This window comes from Aythya ferina (genome assembly GCF_964211825.1).
Source record: "Aythya ferina genome assembly, chromosome: 4".
Taxonomy (NCBI): Eukaryota; Metazoa; Chordata; class Aves; order Anseriformes; family Anatidae; genus Aythya; species Aythya ferina.
Window position 1 is genome coordinate 43,277,484 of NC_140300.1, and position 17,936 is coordinate 43,295,419.

At 40.1% G+C, this 17,936-nt stretch overlaps 1 protein-coding gene across 3 annotated transcripts in view; it reads right to left on the reverse strand.

Moving 5' to 3' along the window:
- Positions 1–17,936, reverse strand: part of NR3C2 (nuclear receptor subfamily 3 group C member 2) — a gene marked incomplete at its 5' end in the record, with an annotated part of 201,522 nt that overhangs the window by 91,629 nt on the left and 91,957 nt on the right. The gene's annotated exons all lie outside the window — the stretch shown is intronic.

Here is a 17,936-nt window from a genome sequence, read left to right on the forward strand (position 1 = left end):
AATAAACAAACAAACCACTCTGGCAATGCCCAGATAACTATAAATTTTCCTTCTGTTTGTTTGTTTGTCTCAAGCTCTTATGGCTAAGGTATACCTGAAATAAAACCGGTAAGACCATTTTATGAAGGAGCACAGCAAAATGGCATGCCCTTGCCTGATCACGTTCCTGCTTACCACTACAGTGGCCCTTGAGCCGCTTATATTTCTGTAATTGAACAGCTTACTTCCAAAGTTGTTCTGAAGCCTTTTTATATTCTGCAAGTGTAAAATATCCTTCTATTTTACTATAGGTGCCAGGAAAGCAGCCCTGGAGGTTTAGAAAGTATTCTGAAGTTTTGCAGACCAATGCATCTTGCAAACCCAGCTTTAACCATCTACCACATGCTTAAAACATGGAGCATTTTTTTTTTTTTTTTTTTTTCAACTGTGACTCTCTGAAAGTATCTTTAGTTAGTATTTTCCACTGGCAGCCCTAAAATACAGTGCTCTTCAAAACACAACTCAAATTTCATGATGCAGCGAGTCTCCTCCCTCCCTTCTTCCCTGAGGAACTGGAAATGCCACCCTAACATAATCGGCACGCTCAGAGAAACGTGCCAGATACCAGAGGAGATGAGAGCTTTGGATCCCTCCCACACCTCTCAAGGGCTGGAGAGAATCTTCCCTTCGATACCGTCTCTCTTCTCCAGGTAAACATGACCTCTTGCATTTCTTCACACGTTATCTCCCTGAAGCCTGTCAAGCAACTACAAAAACAACCCTGGAAAATTTTACACTAGTGGTGAAACAATCTGATCGTTCAAATTGCAGATCACGGGCTATTTGTTGGTCAGTCATTGGGAAACAAAGTTCACAGGTAGTCTGAATTCAAACATACGATAACCAGCTCGCTTAAGAAATTCCAAGGAGGCACCCTTTGCCTTTTTTCACATCTTCCTTTAAAGAGCTACGCAGTGGCCAAACGATTTATCCAGGGGCACAGCAGGAATGTCACTCCAGATCAAGGACCACGAGTCTCCTGGCCTGCAGCTTTACTGTAGCATCCAAACTAAACATCTTTTCAAATGACACCATGCAGATGCTAATCAAAACGTTCCAAATAGTATTTCTTGTCTGCTTGCTAGTCTGTTAGGTTTACTAGTTTTATTCCTTGTGCTATTTATACTTTCATTACATAACTCAACACTACTTGATAATTGCTAGGTGATGGCATTAGCTCATCTGCCAGGGAGACAAAGGAAAGCCTCGCCAGATCTGTGTTACAGAAAGTTCTGTTTGCTCAAGTCCCAGGCAGATCTATGCACACGGGATGAGCATAGCTGGAAGGAAAGGCAGGTACTTCTACCAAGACTGTGCTGCTATTCAACACTGAATTTCAGCTCTGCATTTTGATTTGTTTAGGCAATGAATAGGACTCGGGTAAAAACTCCTTTCTCCTTCTAGCATGCTGCACACTGCGTGAAAAAATCAAGCCTTTCATTAAACAGAATTCTTCTGAAGGTGTCTGCTTTCGAGAGAAAACGTCAATAACCTGGAAAACTACCTCGTTGAAAATTCATTTTTCGCTCTTTCACTGCAACTGCGGTATTTTGTCTGAAAAAGGAAACATTTCAATTCTGACACACCACCAAAATATCTCGGGGCATTTGTAATTTTGCACGTTCGCATTTCTTCATAAGACTGGCAAAAATTTTCCTACCATATGACTACTGTGTTGCATAGTCCTACTACCCTGGAGAAGGTCATTGTGTTTTTGTTTCAATATCTAAAAAAAGGTAATTCTGCTAGGGAGCTCTTATTGTGCAGAAATAGAGGATCCCAGAGTATCACAGCAGTGTGTTGATATCTGCACACATGACTGCATACACATACATACACGTGTCTTCTTTTCAGTTGAAAATAAATTGTCATGTAGGATTTGCAGAAGGTGGGAGAGCCTTTTTTTATTTTTTTTTAGATATGAGCTGCCCCTTAAAATTCTACTTACACAGAATTAGTGGGTTTAAAAAAAGCCAGTAGACACACTGAGACACCATTTGATCCATGACTATTATTAAATGCCTACCTAAGACATTATCTATAGCATATTTTATACAGTGCTTATCTAGACAAAGGGCTTGAATATAGCTGAAAGGTGAAGGTACAGCTTGAATGCAAAGCATGTATTCATCTATTCAGCCGCAGCACCACAGGTGGAAACTTAACATTCTGGAATAAAATTTAATTAATTCCCATACATCCTTTTAATCAGTTTAAAAGTGGAATAGGTTAAAACACAAATGAGGTATTTTCGTTCTTAATAGGAGTATCCAACATGGAGCAATTCTCAAATACTCCACTGCAAAGGAACGTTGATATTAGCTGTCAGAACTCAAATTTCCTCCAATTTGTGCCAGCTTAAGCTATGATTGCCTTCTAATGCACAATGTTTTGCTTGATTGGTTTTAAGATGTCTTATGTTCTCTTTCATCCATGCTACACCAAAGTATTTCCTAACTTAAAATGCTGTTACATTATCTCATACAGGAGCTACGGTGGTGTTTGTACACACCTGAAAATAATAAAATACTGACTTCTGAAAATATGCTCAAGTCATATTGCTAAACCTCAAATTAAGTCATTCTCTCCATGGAAGCTATTCTTTTCTCAACAAAGTATGCATGGATGGTTACACCTTTTCCTCATGAATCTCTTACATTCACACTGTCATTCCTTTCTTAGAAACTTGACCACAGTGAATAAGATTTGCATCAAGATCTGACTGGTGAGCAAATTCTCTCTGCCCTCAATTCAAGGCCAGATATCCAGCTTTTATGACACTAAACATGTTTGATTTATTATTTACTTTTATTACACGAATTAATTAATCAGGATACCTGTATATCTTATAATGCGTATAGTGGGAAACCCTAGACTAAAGTAACCCCCTGCTTTGAAAATGCTTTTCATGTATGCTCTGAGTTAAATATTTCCCTTTTTGCTATTTTTTGCACAGAAACATCCCATAAATTTCTATTTGGTAACGCTAATGTAAATTTGTGAAAAGTTACTGGTAGGTAGTGCTTAATAAATAAAAGCTAAATGTTGATTGTGAGATTGTAATAGATATATACAGCAATTTGGCTTTCCTTTTTTTTTTTTTTTTTTTTTTTTTTTTTTTTTTAAAAAAAGCTCAATTCGATTCTTAGCTCCAGATGAAAATCTTAGTTACGGTAATGCAGACCATTTTGGTAATCCATCATTCTCTCTTCTGAAAATCCAAACAAGAACAGATACTATAAATGAAGACTGGGAACTTTACAACTGACTCCCTGGACAACCATTAGTCTAGTGACAAAAGCCTATTGGAATGACACCCTAAATCTAAGGACACCTGTGGGCCACAGCAGGATTGAGGCTTTTAATGCTTGGAGCAAGTGAAAATGCTGCTTTTATACATTTGCATGAGTCCAAACTAGATTCTAACAAATATTGCTCTGCTAGTCACAGTTCTTTAAGCTTTCAGCGGGCTACTGTTGACCTGGATTTCTTTCTTGTAGCCAGCAATCTACTTTTAATACAAAATGAAAACACAAGAAAGATGAGATGAGATGCCACATTGCTGGCTACTCATTACTGCTTTTAGAAGTCACTGGTTTCCGTAGCCTGATTAGGGGTTATTACTTTCATGCTGCTGTCATATTTCCAATGTGAAGAAGAATCAACCAAACAAAACAACCCTACACAGCAGGATGCAGAGAAGAGATCTAACACAGCATACATATTTTATCACAACAGTTTTACAGCCAAGGGCAGCATGGATCAGTTTAACAATGCCAAATGTATCTTCTAAATGATTTGTAAAATGGTCCCTTAGATGGCTCCGGTAACATTTGTTATGTTGTAGGGTATTTGATTAGGAATAAGCCTGATTTATTATCCTTAACAGTGCAAATGCTGGCAGTTAAATACTGACCTTGACTGGCCATTGCCATCAAGCTTATTTGTGTCTTAGCAAGTTGGCTTTAGGAATAGTTATATGGAGAATTAATTAGAACTAACAGATTTTGTAAAGAAGAGTCAATAAAACCACAGATAATCCAGCATTTGAAAAGCTGATTATATAGGTTATGATGCTTTTCAAACCAGATGTCATACAGGAGCGCAGTTTAACCAAATGCCACCTTTCTGATGATAAAATGAAGTACTCCAAAGAAGCACAAGCCACAAAACGAATCCCAGACAAAAGTTTATGCTACCCTGTAGAGAGTATATTTTTCTCCTTCCAAACATTCCCTTCAACTTTTCCTGGCCTCTACAGCTAGCATTGCATTCCTAAGTGCTTGCTTTGACTCACTGCTCCTCTGCTCAGCTCTCCTAGCCTCTTCCTTTCTGTAGCTCATCGTTCACTCAGTCACCACAGCACGAGCACCTTCTCTTCCCATTCCCTCTGCTATTTTTATGTGTGGTCACACAGACACAGTAATTTCATTGCCCATGATAATTCCTGTAGTGACTTAGGAAATGTTAAGCTGGTCAAAAGTTGTCCACGAGATTACTTGACCACCACACAAGGATGTTGACCACAACCTCCACCAGTGGCGTGTACCATTCCCCAGATTTTGCTCTACACCATTTTGTTAATACTGAGGTTTTACCAATGTAAGTTCTGCCTTGTGCAGCCTGATTTTCTTAAAAAGTTTCACTGCAGGAATGTACCTTGATTCTCTGCTGTAACTACTCGCATAAAGCAGATTAGCAGACTGGAAAATGGTATTTCTTAAAATGTCAGACTACATAAACCAATCTTCCTGTCAGCAGACCAAGAAAGCATAGAGAAGTGAAAAGGTAGAGAGATGAAACAATCAGATTTTAGGAGGAGAAGGCAGTCACGTGGGACCTCGTGAATGTGGAGCTGAAGAAAGAACGAAAGCTGAAACCAAACCACCCTTAAGTCTCAGAGCCAAAATTAAGAGCAACATTTACCCTCTACTGTTTGGCAGAGGCACACAAACTGCCAAATAACCTAGCTGCACGTTCTGCTGACTGAGTTTCTCGGGGCATTATCTTGCTCCTACAAAGATGAAGACAGACATTACAGAAGTTATGTTTCCTTGGATAAGACAACAGGACCCATGTAGCCACTACCAACCCTTACACCTTTACACCAACTCTTATAATCTTATACCAACCCTTACACCTCTAAAAAAAAAAAAAGGTGTAGGATTTTTCTTTTAAGCCTCAGTCTTAAAAGAAAACAAATAAAGAATGTCCTTTGAAGTCTCAGAAACCCTGAACAAGATGTAGATATTTTAGGGAAGGTAACTGTATTTTAGTGTGTATTAGGGATGATAGGCACCAAGCATAACATCTGAGGCAGTGCATGCTTGCTCTGACATCTGGAGTACTGTTTCAGTCCAGAAGTAATATGAGCAGCTAGGGAAAGATATTTTTTTAAATGTCTTCTCTTCACTAGAGTAACAAAGATAAGAAAAACATTTTTCCATTCAAGTGAAATATTCAGGAAATTCAATTAAGGAAGAACAACAACCTGTAAACTAGTATCTTCTTGGCCTATAAATCAATTATTTTTGAAGCCTCCTGGAATCCAGAATCTCAGAGCTCTTATACAGATTACCATTTGTTCACATTTGTTTTGTTTTCGCTAATGATGAGGAACTCATGCTATCCACTACTGCTTACCACAATTTAAAAAAAGGGATCAGTATCTCACCAAAATAAATGTGTTTTGCCACCTATGACTTGCAAGATGTATTTTTAAGAAACTTAAAAAGAACAGAAAACAAACAAAAACCCCACCAGCATCAGATAAGTGCAGTAGCTGTTAAGCTACATTTAATTTAGCAGTTCATGTCAATCTCTTTTTCTAACACAGACACGCACTGCTCCAATAGAGGAGATTTTCAGTTGTTTTAACTTCAAATACTGCAGCTCTAATACAAAGTATAGATTAAAAAAATAATCCAATATTTATACTCTTTCCTCATAAATGCTCAGTATGAGGAAACAGGTATCAGAGAGGAAAGCACAGTTAAGAGAAAGCTATGAGATCACAGGATTTCTTCCCTCAGCAGCTCCAGCTTTCCCATCAAAGTTACTTTATTTAGCAGTGCCTAGGGGTCAGAGATGACACTTTCCTACCTTGATCTTAATTATTCTAAGAAGTGAACTCTGATGTACAGTGATAAAAGAAAAGGCTCCACCCTTTCTCCCAAGCTCGCAAACCTAGGAGTCAGTTATGATTAAAAAATAAAAATAATAACAGTAATAAAATTACAGTATTTATTCTGCAGATAGAAGCTGATGAGTTCTCCTGTGCTGTACCCACCAGTGAATAGGTTCTTGTATTTAGCTTAACCTTAAGGCACATGTTGATTTTACAAAATGAAGCAAGTGTAGCACGGCCCTTCAATTTCCATTTCCCTCAGTGGATGCTGACAGGACCCAGCACTTCCCCAATCCAGCTGTAAGCCTTTGACTTTTCCTTGACCTTCTCCTCTGAGATCTTTTGGTAGCAGCTACAGTCGGCTATCCAATTTTTACCTTAAAGTAACCCGTTGACTACAGAGAAATATGAACTTAAGCATAAATAAAACTGTGTTCTGGTGGACTGAAACCGAGCAGCACTTATCTCCTAGGGAAATAAATCTGCTTTTTGCCCACTGATCCAGTGATCAGAGCCGTGTAATGTCCTCCACATAGTCTTCTGAAAGGCACTTCTGCTCTAACTACTGTCGCAACGTAACAAGATCTAATGCCCCAAGGGAAATAAAACTCACTCGTTCTGCAGTTTTTCAGTACATAAATATAGTTTTCTGTGGAAGAGGAATGGCTGACCTAGGTAGGGAGTTTACTCTTAGAAGCAAATCTCCACCTTTGGAAGCCGCAGACCAACATCAAGCAGCACATTTGCTCTAACTTTTAATATTTGGTCCACTTATAGAATTAGTGCAGTTTAAATGCATGTGGTGTTCATTTTTGTTCTGCTCATTATAAATTGCAATGCATTGTATAGCAAGATAAGGCAGGAACGGTGTATCTGGCAAATGATCTAGTTAATTATTGAAAGTTGGGGGGGGGGGAGCATTTAACCCTCTCTTTTCCTGTACCTGCTCTGCTGTCATGATCAAAGGGAAAGAGACAGCTTTGAAAATCCCATTTCTCATAGCAGCATCTCATCTTCTGCCATTGAAAAATATTTCAACTAATTAAGCATCCTGATCACTCCTGTAGGAGAGCACAGTCGTGTTTACTTGGTAAGGCTCTGCTGCCTTCTTGGTCAGCAATACTTTGTAAACTGCATAAAATGCAATGATTCAAGTGAATTTCTCCTGCTGATGCTGGCACCAGTGGGAAATCATTGCCATAAGGAATTACATGCAAGACAAGACTGCATGACAACTTTGCTCTGCTGCTGAGGACTCTTAAGACAAAGAAAAATTAAACAAACAAGAAGGAAGGAAAATATACCTAGAGGCCAGTGATGCAGGGAGATGCTCCTAGTAATAAGAACACCCCTTAATAAGAAGTCTCTCCTTTTCAAAATAAAGCTCGCTACTTTTTTCACATTCCTCCTTCAGAGTCTAACAAAGCAATTCTCACAAATACCTTCCTTTGCTTGAAAACCTTATTATATGAAACCTTTATGGCAGCAACCTGAAATGGCATTAAAGACTAAAGAATTGACCGTTTTCACCCTGAAGAAGTCTCATTCTGTTGCCAAGTCAGAAATCTGACCGGTTCCTCTGCCACCACACCCTTGGGCTTGGCACCTTAAGTCCTAAAAGGATACAAGTCTGAAGAATTTTATCAACAGTATTAACTTAAAAGAGAAGCAGCTTGGTCCAATCACACTTACTCGCCTACCAGAAACTACGTGCTTCATCTGCCGAGTGCATGATACGCGTACAGAGAAAGCCACTGTCCCATGTATGCCCTAACCAGGCAATATAAAAAGTTTACAAGAGTTCTGTATTCCAATAAAAGAGAAAAATTAATACTTCAGAATAGCAAAAAGTGAACCGAACTGCCATCCCAGTCTAATGGAGATTAAAATACCACAATAGAAAAACCTCCAGAGCAACCATGAAACCATAGGGAAAAAATGCACCAAAGCACAAAAAAGGTTACCATGGGAACAAAGGCTATTTTCCAACTTGTCAAATAAAAGCCCCAGTATGGCAGACCTTTACTCCTAAGAGCAATCCCACAGGCTTCTAAAGGCAACACGTGTAATTATTACTTGAACTGAAAGACTCTAATGGGGGGGATTTTGCCCTTTCAGCTCCCTTTTGCCCCCACCACCACCAAGACAAAATTAGTACGTATGTCGAAAGCGTATTAGCGTTCAGCGGCAGCACGTGCTAGAGTGTAATTCCACACAGGAACAGAAAATAGAGGTAGAGAAGTCTGCACAGCGATCCACAATTCATAAACAAGACCCAGGGGAAAGGCAAGGCAGCGGGCAGCTGGCGGGGCCGTGCAGTACGAGGTAACGATGCAGAACCGAGTCAAAGGAACGCCTCTGATCTGCTCGGGGGCTCGAGCCCTGGCACGAGCAGCCTTCGTGTGCCTTGCAGCGTGCTCCCAGCTCTTCGTGGGCTTGCAAAAGGAAGGCTGCAGAAGGAAACAGTCCTCTGGAGATGGTCTTATTAGTCGAAAGGCACTAACCCTCCATAAGGTTGGTGCTTGATGTTGTACCACAAGTGTCCCGCTTGGCACTTGTTTCAGGCAGTACAGGAAAAGCACAACTCCAACTTCACCACAACCTCTGATTAACAAGTGTTTTAATAGTCACTTTTTTTTTCTTCTTCAAATATATCCTGCCACATCTAAAGTCACTATTTAAAGTAATGAAGGCTTCATTTTAACCAATATATTTTAGTTTTACGAAATGCAAGCTATTCATGCTGTTTTAATGCATGCAATTATTACTTAATACAACAAGTAAGATGACGTGCAGCTCTAGGCTGGAGAACCACACAGCTTTTGGGGTAGTTTCTATGTTTGTATTTCCCACATTCCTGGCTCAGTAACTCCAATAACACGTCTCTTAAAACTATAAGGTAGAAAAGCCAATGTGATTTCTGCTTCTATCTCCTTTACTATTCCCCTTTTGTCCCCTTTGTGGCCTTTTAGTACCCTTTAACAGGTAAAAAAAATATTATTTGACATAAAAAAGCCAGTCATGAATGCAGAGGACCATGCAAGGAATATGGTGAGCATGACATGCCTGCACTGAGCAGGCAATACAGGGCAGGCAGACGCGGGACTCAAACCCATCAGCTTCTTTTCTTTCTTCTTCCTAACTCTGACAGGTAAGTTGAACAACTTGGAGCCACTCATCTTTGTAGAGCATTCGCCTCTTCATTTTCTTTCTTGCAAAAGAGCTTGTTTTGAAATGGATGCATAGAAAAAGATGTTTTGAACTTATCATCACCTGTTAGAAAGACACTTGGGAAGAAAGTACTGCTAAAGCAACTGACATCATATTCCAGCATATATGTAACCTGCCCTTGTAAATGCACAAATTGTACCCATGTACATCACTAAGGGTGAGTCACAATTTTTAATTTTACATACCTTGGATTTGCATAGAATTATACCTATTTTAGACACCAGGAGATCATGACAGAGGAGCGGTTCAGGTCATAAACCAGCACCAGAGCTCCTCACAAAAGTGAATACTTTGGAGCAGAAGTACTACTGAGCATGGGAGTTACAGGTTTTAGCAACCAAGTGCACAGCTAACTTCCAAGAGTCCTTTAAAAATCCACAGTAATTACACAACAGGAAATCTCTGCTCCATTAACTAAGTAAGAACTCTATTGACAGTCAGTAGAGGTAGCAGATAAAATCAATTGTTAAGTGTAGTTTTAAAATATTTCCAAACCCAAGCCCTTTCAATCTTTCAATTCCCCTTTCCCTTTTTTTTTCCCCACAGAAAGTGTAACTGCTGACATGTAATACAGTTACACTGTATTAAATAACTGTAGTTTTTACTTTTAAATCAATTAAAATATCCCTCCATAATATGTCAAAGTGACAAGTAATAGCCTGCTGAGTGCCATGGAAAATTTTGGTCAAATAGCAGATGAGGGTTGCAATCACTGACTGATACCTAGAGCAAAGACTTTTGGTAATTCTCCCACAAGCAATCACAATTGCTGACAAAGTTCAAATTTGTCTTGACAGGATTGTCAAGGCAAACTAGAAATGTTCACAATTGCAAGTCAAAGAATTCATTTTTATTCAGCTGAAATTCATTCTACTGCTCCACACTAATGATACGCAATACTGTACCTACCACTCACTCTGGCTCATATAGCAAAGATAAGAAGAAAATGGCAGCGTTAAACAAAACACAAAGCAAGGAAGTTCTGTTCTGCAGCTCGCACAGCCACAGTGCGCCTCTTAAATCCCTTCTACATATATCTGAAATTCTTACAATATATAGCGGGCCCTGGTTTTGGAAGGCAGCTTGCATGTAACTTCAGTGGGAATAAGAGCTGGTGCCATAATTAAAAATACCACCATTCTTCCCTTTCAGGAAAACTATGTTTAACTGTTTATGCACAGAAGCATGTTCCTTTAGAGGCAAACTGACAGTTGAGTGTGAATAATTATGTGCTTATGCATAAATTTACACAATTTACATAGTAATCAAGGTGTGTAGCAGACTGAACAAACATCGTTGCTCGCAAAAGCATCACCCCCCAATCCTACTCAGGGAGCCTATCTGTGGCACAGCCTTTCCATTTGCCATAGCAAGGACTGTGATATTTACATTCATTGTTAAAGCACAGCATCGCACACTGACACAACAGGTCCCACACGGAGTGCAATTAAAACCAAACAGAAAGAACCTGACGACACACATTCTTTGCTCCATTAAACAATTTCTGCCTATTCTAAAACAATCTTTTTTTTTTTTTTTTTTTTTGTTATCCTTCCCCTGCAGCCGCTGAAATCATTTCTGCTATAAACAGGTGTACAATATGCAGAATAAGCACTTAGGGAAGAAAGGAGACAACTCAACAAAGAGCAACTTCTGAGGCTGCACAGTTTCAAGTTCTGCAGCAGTCGCGGTGTAAGGCAGCTGCGTAACCTTGCTGAAGGAGCCCAGGAAGCCCTGCTGCCCGCACTGCACCCCTTCCCAGTCCACAGACCCTGATGCAGGAGCCCACAGCTCTGGCACATGCTTGCAAATTGTGATGAGACTTAGAAGGTTTCCTTACTTACATATTTGCTTTCCGTATTTCCAGATGACAAAGACAAAATACAGCCAGTGTATGTAAAGCTCCAAAGAGTATGAAACCAGTTAAACTATGCTTTTTTAAAGAAAAAGATTAGTTGTTATTCTTAGAAACCAATGAGTAGCAGGACTAATGCAACTCTGTGTACTAAAGCCTTCTCCTTCACACATGACATCTATGACATTCAGCAGGAGAAAAATGCAAGCAGCACCTTACACTTAGGGGTGATACTACCTGGGCATCCCTCTTCCACCTTGTCACCTATTCTAATGGTAAAAGGTTACAGCAAAAAATAAAAAAAAAGGTAATAGCTACCCCCTGTCAACCTTGACTGAAGTTGGCTGATGTTTACAGCTTACCAGGTGGGGAACAGGTAGACAGCTCAGTTACATAAAACTTGATTTCCTCGGGAAGCCAGCCTCTGCCTCTGTTTCTGCTGGAGCTGTTATTGCAACCAACAACTTGATGGCAATAGGTGCTGGAAAAAGCTATCACTGCTTTAAAGCTTTGGTCCCTCACACACACCTGGTTATTCCAAAAGCATTCCCTGCGTCATGAAAGCACACAACCCCTCAGCAGCACCTACTCACCCTGTACCCATCCATGCAGAGGCACAAACCCTGCGGCTCCTGTGGGCCCAGCACACCACCGGCTGCCTACTTCTGCACACCCTCTGCATCCCCATCTATCTCCATTAATGCTGCCCATGGGCAGACTCCTGCTCCTCTGCTGGAAACCAGAAGCCTGTGGCCCAAACAGACCAGGTACAGCCAAACACTGCTTTGTTTCGTACATTTTTTTTTCTTAATTCATCATGACCGAAGCCAAGTATCTACTTCTTCTGAAGTAGTAGAGTATTTGACAAGGCTTGTAAGAACCCAACACCTAAACCCTTTCCCAGGCCTTTTACACCAGCAACTGTGTACTCAAAGACTGCCCAAAAGGAACTGGTTAATGCTTGGAAGAAACAAGGCTGTTATCCAAATTTCATAGTCACACAGTGGAATGTTAATAAAAGTAAATGCATACCAAGCACTTGTTTGAAGTTCAGCGCTTCTTTCATTCCAGAAACACTGCTTTAATCTCCCAAATGCTGCTCTGCCTTTTGTTATCCTCTTTCGTGACTGTGTTGTCAAGCGCAGCACTCAGACAACTTGCTGCAGAAGGAGCAGAAATTGCCTACAAACGACAAGCCTGTGCTGCTCACGTTTTCTAGCAGAGGTTGAAGCAGAACCTCAGTTTTCCTTACAGAAGTGCTCAGGCCAAGCTGCTTGGCAGAGTGGCCAGGAGAGTCAGTTCTTCCTGGCTCTCAAGCTCTTGGGAACCAACACGCGGTTGCTGGCAGAGAGCCGGCTGCAGGTTATCAGCTGCGTGACCTTGGCTTGACGGAAAACTGCAGAAAGCAGAAAATTCCACCAGGCACCTACCATGGCGTGCAGTTTCCCCTGCCACGGACTCCAAACATGGCAAGAAGCAGCTCTGCTTACGTGATACCAAGGGCGGTGAGGGTGGGGACGAAGCCCTGCTTCGTGCCCTTCCGACAGCCAAGAACTCCGATGCTCTGCCTGGATCAGAAATGCTTGCCAGAGCTGCCAATTCACGAGTCTGCCTCAACAGCTGAATTTTGCTGAAATCTGAAGAAACCCTTGAGATTAATGGTATTACAGGCTTTGGTTTACTTGACAAAGACAATACACAGGCCTTTATTCTCAGCTTTTCTGAGATTTCCTTGGCCGCAAAATTGCATTAACTGTTCCTCAACCAAACCAACCCACTGGGTCTGCTGGCCATTACTCCAGCAACAGCTGAAGTTTCTTTTTCCTGTAAGAAGTGACAGATTACACTAGTTCCCAAAGCATGAGCTGTTAGAGCACGAACTGCATTCTTTTCGTAGGGTTGTGTGTCTACATCCTTGAACTTCTGAGGAACTTCTTGTCCTTGGTGGCCCTAAGCAGTTGTGCCCTGGTCAGGCCTGGTGGTGCCCTGTGACCCAATGCTCCAGCAGGAGCATCTCGAGTGCCTGCTGCCCTTCTCTGCAGTACTTACAGCACAGATACAAGTGTTTGTGCTATTTTGCTGCCAGCTGCTCTTCAGTGGGTAGTTGGAGAACTTCATTTAATGCTTCATCAGAGATGCCAGATGGACATTTTAATAAACTGCAGTATTCAAGCCACTGATTTAGGATTTCCTTGTAGTTGGCTCTCAACTTTTGACCATCTTGAGTATGGAACAACACAACACCACTGAATTTAAAGCCACAGACTAGTTTTAAGTAGTCTTAGAAGCCTGCATAAATTCTCATGCATTTTCTGCCACTGTAGCGACAGCGTAAGCCAATGGCACTCCCCACGTTTTTGCAAAAACTGCTCATGCAGCCACTGCAAACTTATGGTGGCCACAGTCAACGCATAGCTGAGGAACTTCTACCATGCAGCCACAAACATAGGCTCAAGGGGGCTGCCTGTGGCCACTGTTCCAGCTCCCATAAACACTGGTCCCAACTGGCAGCAGAAGGTATAACAATAAAATAAAAAATACGGGAAAATAATAGAATAAAAAGGGCTTTTGCAGGTACTGCAGATACTCGTTAGAGCTCCTCAAAATAAATAATGCAACTGGCTGAGCTTCTTATGGCATTTACTACCTGTCTTAAAGTTACTATGGTTGCATGAAAAAAAAAAGATCTGAAGAGTCTAAGAAGTTTATGAATGAATATTGATAACCTGGCTGATGGTGATGTGCCATAATTATTCTTAGAGCATGAGGTCACAATCCTAAATTATGAAACTGCTGAAATAATATTTTAAAAGTTTCAGCTTTCCCTTATGCATAAAAATCTCTGCTAAGCCTGCAAAATATTGACCTCAAATTTAAGGACATCATGCTACTTTAATAAATTATATAGAAGGCTTGACTTGTGATCAAGAAAATATTAAGGCTTAGGTTATTGTATTTTACATCATTTCTTTGCTCATTAAACCCACAAAGTTTTCATTAAAAATACAGTAATTCATTTCACTGCCATATTATTAACAAAATATGATATGCATATTTAATTTCCAATGCTGTGAAACAGATGACAGGGACAAACTATATACAGAACAGCTGAAATCCAGACAACGTGAAAGAAACATAGGATCTTTTATATAAGCTTAAATCCATGTTTAATGTGTTAGCTATCATGTCCTACAAAAATGTTTACAGAAAAAAAAAATCAGTATTTTGGATACTTTTGTCTTAAGCAAATATGCTTCAGCTTTTTACTCCATAAGAATGAAATTGGAAAGTTTGTTGGTGAGCCTCATTCCTCTTCAAAATTTGACATGCTGTTGCTGCTCCTGATAAAGCTGCAGTGCGTCTCTGTGCATGATTGAGAAGCTATCCATGAAGACTGTTACTCAAGTGCACAAGTATGGCTATCCTTCTAATTAACTATTTATGAACTGCTCCACTGCTCTAGAAAAAGTGCACTGCTATTGCTCATTAGAAACCAGCCCGTTAAGGTATTTTTAAATATAACAATGCAATTTCACTAGACATATGCACATTATTTTTTTAAGGAGAAAAGGAACAGAAGCATTTTTACTCTGGAGCTGAGTGGTTTAAAATTTTAATGAAGAAAGTATTTAAGATTGTCTTATAGGCAACAACGTCTCATTGACAGAAACGTGGCTAAGATAGCCTCGCAGATCTTTTCCATCTCTTACTGCCGTGACCTTGCACCCAACATGTGTATGCTTCCACTCGCTTTTCGTACAGAAACAGGGTGCACTCTGACAGCTGGAAGGGAAACAGGGACCGGTACTGCACTTCAAGGTGAATTCCTGTAAGACACAACCTTTGCCAAGAACTCCCTTTACATCCAAAATGCTGAGGGGAATAACTCGGTACTCCAAATCTGAAACTCCTGTATTTTTTTCTTTCTTTATTTCCCTCTGATATGAGGAAAAATTACTTCAAGTGAAGAAATGACAAATGATTCTCTGATTACACTAAGCAGAATGGAAACTAAGGTGGGGCGCAAACCTGTCCTGACCTATCCTTATTAACCAGTCACTTCTGAGGTGCTTCGGTTATTGCTGATAGTACAGAAAGTGATATACATCAATTTGCCATTACTGTAGCCCTCAAGCATTCCAAGAAATTCACATCTGTTAGTAAAACAATCACTTTTCCTTGAAGCTGTGCCCTTCACTCACAATTTTTCTCAAGTTCCTTATGAGAAGTACCTAAAAAGCCATCTTATCTGATGCTGTACCTGACGGTGATATTTTGGACAAAGTGCAAAAACATTTTGTAATGAAATTATCAGATTGATGAGTGACACCAAACCCTACCTGCCAAATTGTCATTGAACTTCACCTTCTAAATTACTCTCTACCCAGTTGTTTCCAATGCATATAGTTAGTCCAAATGAGCTTGTTGCTTAAAATACTACCGCATCCCACACATTTGTTCCTGGAAGATAACACGATGGAGCCCATCTGAAACACCGTCTGGCATGCTTACCTGTCTCAAGCCCTCGCTTTACTTTGCAGCATTCTCCCCTGCTGCGAGATCATCAGAACAACATTTTAATGCAACGGAGCATGTGATTAATCACAATCTACAGGAGGACACATTACCCAAGAACCTTGTAAGTGCAAAACCTTGTTATAAATTACTAATACTCAGAAGTTAATTTACTGCTTACACTTGATCTTAACATTTACCCGCCCACATCTCCGAGAACGACTTGACTGATCCAATTCACCAGCCTAACTCTGTATATTGGTGGTTGGTCCAACAACCTTCCTTTCCCTCTCTGCTCCCTCCCTCCCCCCCACCCTTCTTCTCTATGCCCACTCTATGCCTATAGAGAATGCCACTGAAAAATAAAAGTGTATGCAGGAATAACAAATGGCTATACTGAGACTTAGCCTGATACCTGAACCAGAGAATGATGTTTTTGAGTCCTCGTAGGGCCAATGCTAGGATCCACATCAAACCTATCTCAGATAAGATACAGAAAGGCAATTCTGAGTTGCTCTAGAGCTTTGTGGCAGAAGGGCTGATACCAGTCTGCAGAGGGGAGTGAACTGAGGAGAGGACAAGAGAGGTGCGAGTAGAAGGATGATCCTCCCCTGCTACCCACCACAAACCTCTCTAATTCCCTACGAGGAGTATATGAAATACAGGAATAAGGAAATAGAGAGTAGGTCATACAGACTCCCACTAAAAGAAAAATCCCTCTCTTACAGTTTCTCAGTACAACAAAATTAGTGTTGAGATGCATGATAAACTCCTTAACATGCTAACAGATGGTTTATTTATAAAGTTATACTCTCCCTGTATTTTTCTATAACTTTTCTCCCTTCCAACTTTTTGCCTTTCAGATGAAGGTAATTGCTTCACATTTTATGCATCACGGAGCCAGAACGAGTATCAATGTTTAACAATGATTCCCTGCAATCTCTGGGGAGAGGGGAAGGGTAAGACAGGGAAGAAAGGAATTGAGGAGCGTATTTACTCCCATCTCTTGTCACTTTACAATAACATGGAGGGGAGATGGATAAGGAGAAAGTCTAATTTAGTGGTCTGAATGATATATTGGAAGCTCTACATGCTTCCAAGGCAACTTCTAAAGAAAGTTTTGTGCATATGCAAGTCTGTTGCTGGAAAGGTACCATATGCTTATACTCATTTATCCTTTATACAATAAGTTCTTCATGCAATTTGTATAGTCGCTTTTTTTTTTTCTTTTTTTTTTTTTTCCCCTTAACAGTGAGATTCTGAAAGGATGTTAAATACTAACTCTGTAAAAGTTCATAATAGTCTATGACAAAACTCCCATTCAGTTTGTATTAAGTTTATTTGGGGCAATTCCAAATGCATGTCGGAAGTGTGCAGACGGTGCTGTTGGTTCTATGGGCTACAGAGGAAGGAGAGACCACTTGTGTGCTCTGTTAAGACCTTTGTGTATAGACCAGCAACAGTGCTAACCTGACATGCAAGATACTTCTGCAAGTGCTAAAAGTTGAATAACACTGCTCAGCTGAGAAAGAGACTAAATGTCTCACAAAAAGTTGTACAGCATTCCAAGAAGTGCTTACAACTTTTACTGGAAATGTATGTATGAATTGAAACGTATGAAAGCCATTCTCTTCACTGGATAGTTACTCATTTTATAGCTAACTTTCAAAAAATCTGAGCAGAATACACAGATCACAAACAATTTTTTGCTCTCTTTCCTTCTCCCTATCTATTATGGCTAAGAACAAATGCACAAAATCTTTTAAGCCTTTTCTCTCCTCAGCCTTTGGTCAATATTTGTTAATTACTTCATATTGAACTACTCATTCTGCTGTGTTATACCATAACTCAGGTATTAAACTTCACTATGTTAAAGAGACTAGAAGTATTACACACATTTTTTACTTCTAAGCTTTCACTTCACAAACTTTTCCCTTGTGACTACCTTAGTTTTTATTCCCTTCCTTATTTCCTCAAGCTTTTCTCTTAAGATTCAGAGGTTTCTCCTTCCGCTCTTCTGCATGCTAAACACGTCTTTAGGATTCAAAGGGCTCAGATGTCAGGTATGCAAACTATTTTTCCTTTAAGAGCAGAACTGGCACATTAGTCTATTCCAAAGATAAGTAAGTGTATTTGTGGCTGAGACTCACCTTCCAGTTTTGTTCTCTT